This window comes from Petaurus breviceps, unplaced genomic scaffold (assembly GCF_028583685.1).
Source record: "Petaurus breviceps papuanus isolate PSGF00001 unplaced genomic scaffold, PetGlider_PUasm1.0 90845, whole genome shotgun sequence".
NCBI classification, from domain to species: Eukaryota; Metazoa; Chordata; class Mammalia; order Diprotodontia; family Petauridae; genus Petaurus; species Petaurus breviceps.
Window position 1 is genome coordinate 13,536,247 of NW_027187359.1, and position 6,376 is coordinate 13,542,622.

Here is a 6,376-nt window from a genome sequence, read left to right on the forward strand (position 1 = left end):
ACAGCTATAATCCAATCCAAAATGGGGTCCCTCGACTTAAAACCCAGTGTTCTCTATGCCTTACCGTGCCATCCATAGTCCTCATGCCATCGGAGAGAGCTGAGTTAATTTGCCTTTAAAACCAGAGGAGGGGGTAGCAGCAGGGAGGAACTGAGTATATACAATAAGCATAATTCAAGAAAACCCTTAGGGGATCTCTGACTGAGGAAATACTTCTGGAAAATCACTAGTCACTCAGGACTGCCTTGACAGTAGCCTCACCTAAATATGTCATGGTTATCTTTGTTCTTTAGCTTTCCCCACTTGGGCTGCAGCTAATATGTGTAGCCTAGAGATGGTTTTGTTCACATCTCCTACAGTCAGAGACAGGTATTGCTGGAAACTCAGTAATCCTGGGAAGATGCCAGAGAGATACTCTGGCCTTGTTCTGCTAACCTCTTGGCAGTATCAACTAGAGAAAAACCAGCCAGAAAAGAGGGTCATCTTTCACTTTCTACAGAAAACTTTCTGCCATGTTTTGTCTCCCCAGTGGTGAATTAGGGGTTAGAAAGAATGGTGGTAATTATCAGACTTTTCACAGTTTAAAAAAAAAAGGGTTGTTTTGTTTTGTTTGAAGAACAGTGGATAGAGCACGAGGCCTAGAATCTGGAAGACTTGAGTTCAAATCCAGCCTCAGACACTTACTAGTTGTATAATTCTGGGTGACTTAACCTCTGTTTGCCTCAGTTTCCTCATCTGTAAAATGGGGATAATAATAGTACCTATCTCTCTAATGTTAGTTCTTAGTTTTCTTTTGAGTAAAACACTATTTGAAACTTTACCTGTTCTGCTACATTTTAAATATATTTCAAAAAGAAAAGGTTGGGGGATGGGGAGCGGCCAAGCCCCTTTTAAAAGATACTGGGCTATCATAGGAATAATTTTCAAACCCTCACACCCATGTAGGTTGGACTAATAGTTAATAAGTAATAGTATGGGGTGGATAAGTATCATACTATAAGTAGGAAAAAATGAAGGATCATAGCAGTAGTTCCTGTGGACAGTTCGTTTCTTGTTTTTTAATTACAATTAGATTGGACAGAAGTGAGGAAGCCTGACCATTTACTCCTGTTTAGCTGTGTTCTCCTCTCCTTCCTCCTGCCCTCCCATATACTTCGAAATCTAGCTCATACAAAACTTGAGTCCAGCCTACAGATAGGACAATGACGATGCAAGTGATTAAAATGAAGGAAACATTGAGTTTTCAAGTTTTCAACTGAGTTTTCATCTTCATTTGCCTCAAATGAAATATTTTAGCAGTCAGTGTATATACTCCAGTGACTCTGGAGGAGAGAGTGAGGCTTATGACTTTGCCCGGCTCTGCCTCACTGAAATCCAATTCACTTGCAAGTCAAGACATCATCCTCCTGATATCATTGGTCTTCTTCAAGAAGGAAGGACTAACAATGATAACAATAGCACTTTAATTCTCTTCAGTGTACACTTAATTTTTTTTCTTTTCAAAGAAAGCTCATTTTAGAGGTAGGTGTATGTTTGGGAGTAGCCTATATTTAGACCAATTCAGCATCTACATCCATGTTTGAGAGGTAGCTAGGGGCTTCAGTGGTTAGAGCACTGGGCCTGGAGTCAGAAGATCTGAGTTTCAATCTGGCCTCAGACACTCTCCAGCTGAGTGACCCTGGGCAAGTCACTTAACCTCTATTTGCTTTAATTCACTGGAGAAGGAAGTGGCAAACCCCTCCAGTATCTTTGCCAGGAAAACCCCATTCAGGGTCACAAAGACACCACCAGACAGTCCTGAACAACTAAACCACAACCACCCCTATGTAGGGAGAGACTATTTTCAGTCAGCAGAGAGGAAAAAGACAGTGGGATATGGAGTCACCAAACCATGTGCAAAAAATAAATACTTTCCTCTTTGTACAAAGAGAGATATGGGAGAATCTGAAAATGAGAACCTTCTAAGAAAAAAAAAGAGAATCCACAGTAGTAATCAATGCCTCCAGAACTATAAACAGATGATGGCTTTGACATCACCTCTGATATAGACAGAAAGAGTAATTAGAAAGTGTTAGAAAGTAACTCCTGGGGTTTAGGTTAAATAATTTTCTAAAAGAAACTTGAAAAAATGGGGGTTAATTTAAATAGATAATAAAGTATTGTTTTTCATTTTCTTTTTTAAGCCATAAGGTACCTGTTTTAGAATATCTTTAAATCTGGTACCAAGTGATAATTTTATAGGTTGATTATACAGGTATGACTAGTGATTGTTAATACTGTTATTTTAACGAAAGAGGATATGTTAACATGAAAGCACATTCAAATGTGGAAGAACGTGTTTTGGATAAACAGATACAATCCTGTAGTAAAAGCATGATATAAATGGTGATGGGTACCTTCAACCATTCAGGGATGGGGAACCTAAAGCCTCAAGGCCACACGTGGCCCTCTAGGTCCTCAACTGTGGCCCCTTGACTGAATCCAAACTTCACAGAACAAATCCCCTTTATAAAAGGATTTGTTCTGTAAAACTTGGACTCAGTTAAAAGGCTGCACCAGAGGACCTAGAAGGCTACATGTGGCCTCCAGGATGCAGCTTCCCCACTCCTGAATTCTACATATCTGCTAAAGACCAATCAATCCTTGCTATAGGCAGAACATCTGGTTAAATCTTCATTAACCTTCACAATAAGGTTTTCATTTAAGTAGCAAAGAAAGAGGTAGTAAAAGCAGGTGTTTTTAACTGATTTTGGTAAAAAAAAAATTGGTTGTTGAATAGATATGAAGAAAACCTTGAAGGCAAAGGACAAAGGACTACTCTGTTTTTGAGAGGTAGGTATGAAAGGGAGTGTTGGACATGACTAAATATTACAGAATGAAAAAATTTTAGCATTGAAAGGGAACTCAGAGCCATCCAATTCAACCTCTATTTGAAAAGGAATCCCTCCTACAACACACCAGACAAGAGGTAAGAGGAAATCAACAAATATTTTGTCTAATGAATGAAAATAAATAAATACTACAATATATAAGGAAATAGTTAATATGAAAAAGATCTCAATGTAAGTAAACAATACCCAATGATAACCAAACAAGATAATAGAATCATTAGCAGTTTTAACAGTATTGGCCATTTTGCCATAGTGTATTCAATCTTGGTTGCCATACTATAGGAAGAAATTGACAGAGTGGAGTGTGTCCAAAAAACAGCAGCCAGCTCAGTGAAAGAGCTGGAGACCATGCAATAAGGCATGGATGTGCTTAGCTTGAAAAATAACTCATTTATTCATTCACCAGACATTTATTAATCGTCTACTGTGTTCTAGGTGCTAGGGATGCAAAGACAAAAAACAAACAAAAAACCAACAACTGCCTGTCTATCAAAAAATTTATATTCTGTTAGAAAGAAACCCTGCACAGATAAGAAAATACAAAATATAGAAAGTTAAGGATTCTAAGAGATGCAGCCTTAGAAGTATGGGAGAAAACCAGTACAAAGGCATGGAGAGGAGAGTTAGAAATTCATGTACAGGAAACAGCAATAGTCTGGCTGGAGATAAATGATATTTTATATTTCATGTTTTAAAGTATGCAAAACACATTATGAACATTCTCTCATTTGACCTTAGAACAACCGTATAAGGCAATGCAGGTATTACCTAGTTGTTGTTGTTCAGTCATTTCATGTTTCTGACTCTTCATTGACCCCATTTGGGGTTTTCTTGACAAAGATTTTAGAGTGGTTTACTATTCCTTCTCTAGCTCATTTAACAGATAAGGAAACTGAGGCAAACAGGATGAAGAGACTTGCCCAGGGTCACACAGCCAGAAAGTGTCTGAAGACAGATTTGAAATCAGAAAGAAGAGTCTTCCTGACTCCAGACCCAGCGCTTTATCCACTGCAATACCAAAGGCAGATATTATTATTCCTATTAGATAAATAAGGGAAGTAGTATTTACACAACTAATAAGTGTTTGAGGTAAAATTTGAACCTAAGTGTTCCTGATTTCAAGGTCAGTACTCTAGCCACTACACTTTGCTTGAATTGTATAATAATTATATTCAAGTATTTGAAAATCTGTCTTGGAGTAGAGAAATCAGATTTTTTTTTTCCTGCTTGTCCCTAGAAGCTAGAACTAGGAGTAGTAAATGTGTAGCAGTTTCAGAGAGACAGATTTTGTCTTCACGTGAGGGAAAGCTTTTTGATATTTTGTTGTTCAGTTGTCCATCTGTGCCTGACTCTTTGTGACCCCATTTAGGGTTTCCTTGGCAAAGATACTGGGGTGGTTTGCCATTTCCTTCTCCAGATCATTTTATATATGTGGAAACTGAGGCAAACAGGGTTAAGTGACTTGCCCAGAGTCATGCAGCTAATAAGTGTCTGAGGCCGAATTTGAACTCAGGTCTTCCTGACGACTTAGGGTCAGCATTCTATCCACAGCACCACCTAGGTACCCCCTAATATTTAGAGGTGTCCAAAAGTGTAATGGGATGCCTCTGCAGTAGTGACTTTCCCCCATCACTTGAAGACAGATGTTCAAGTGTAATTATCGAAGATGTTAAGGGATGATTCATGTTCAGTTATGTTTTTGATTAGGTGAACTCCTACATAGTCCCTTCTGGGTCTGATATTCTGTAATTTTCTGACCAGCCACTTGGTGGCAGTTTGGAGGCACAAAAGGGCTTGACGGTAATAGCCTCTGGGAATGTCTCACAAAGCCAACCTCTTATATTAAGGCATAGGTGGAGTTGTAAATCGATCCTGTCATCCTGGAATACAATTTAGACCTGTGTCCAAAAAGCTATTAAACTGTGCCTGCTCTTTGACCCAACTGTTACCGCTACTAGAGAGAGAGAGAGAGAGAGAGAGAGAGAGAGAGAGAGAGAGAGAGAGGGAGGGAGGATCATATGAACAAAAATATTGATAGCAGCTCTTTTGTATGGCGTCAAACAAGTGGAAACTAGGGGAGGGATGCCCATCAGTTAGGAAATAGTTGGACATGTTATGCTATAGGAATGTAATGGAATAATAATGTTATGTATGAAATGATGAAGGGGATAGTTTCATGGAAACGTGGGAAGACTTGCATGAACTGATAAAGCATGAAGTGAGAAAATCCAGAAGAACAATTTATGCAATAATAAGAATATTGTAAAGACAAACAACTTTGAAAGACTTGGGAATTCTGATCAAAGCAATTTAGAGGCCTTATGTCAAAACCTACTACTCACCTCTGGGTAGAAAGAGTATAGACTCAGAGCATAGGTTGACCATATTTTTTGGACATATCCAATGTGGGAGTTTGTTTCACCTGAATATACATATTTGTAACAGAGGTTTTGTTTTTCTGACTTTCTCTGTAGGGAAAAGGGGAGGGAGGTAAGAAAGAAAGAAAGAGGACTTTTACCTGTACCTCTTTCAGTGAAAATGAATGTACCTTTGCTCTTTGCTTTTCTATATCTTATTTCAGAGAAGTTACCATTTTGAGATCCCCACAAAAAAGACGGTCCATTCTTAAATGCTTTTGAAGACTTGACTTTAGTGTGGCTCTTTGGTTCTCTTGCTTTCCTAGTGCTTATTAGTACCTTTCCCAGAGGAAGGGGGAAGAGATGATGGTGATAGAATGAATTTGAGGTCACATATGGGACTATTGATTCAGCTGGGAATTGAACTAAGAATTCCTTGTGGGGGGAAAAACCTCACTCTCTCTGTACCTCAGTTTCATTTGAAATTTAGATAATAATGCCTTCCTTTCCATCCTCATAGCAGAAGATTAAATTCAATCCCTTTCAATTCAATTTAACTTGTATCTGTTAAGCAATCTGCTACATATGAGACATTGTGCTAAGTGCTAGGAATACAAAGACAAAAACAAAATAGTCCCTGTCCTCAAGTAATCTACATACTACTGGGGGAAATCATATGTATTCAGATAAGAAAATACAAAATATATACATGGTGATTTGGAATTGGGTTGAGAGGAGAGCAATAATAACTGGTGAGATCAAGAAAGGCCTCAGGTAGGAGATGGCACAAGTCTTAAAGGGAAGAAAGGATTGGAAGAGATAGAGGTAAGGAAAAAGACTACTCCAGGCTTGGGGCATGACAGTCTTTACAAAGGAATGAAGGTGGGAGATTGTGTACCCTGAAAGCATGTAGATCAGTACATTTAACTAGCATATAAAGTAAAGGAGGAAGGAAGGGATAGAGGGAAGAGGGAAGAGGGAAGAAGGAAGGGAGGAAGGAAGGAAGGGAAAAAGGGAGGAAGGGAGGGAGGGAGGAAGATAGGAAGAGAAGAGGGAGAGAAGAAGGAAGGAGGGAGAGAGGAAGGAAGGAAGGAAGGAAGGAAGGAAGGAAGGAAGGAAGGAAGGAAG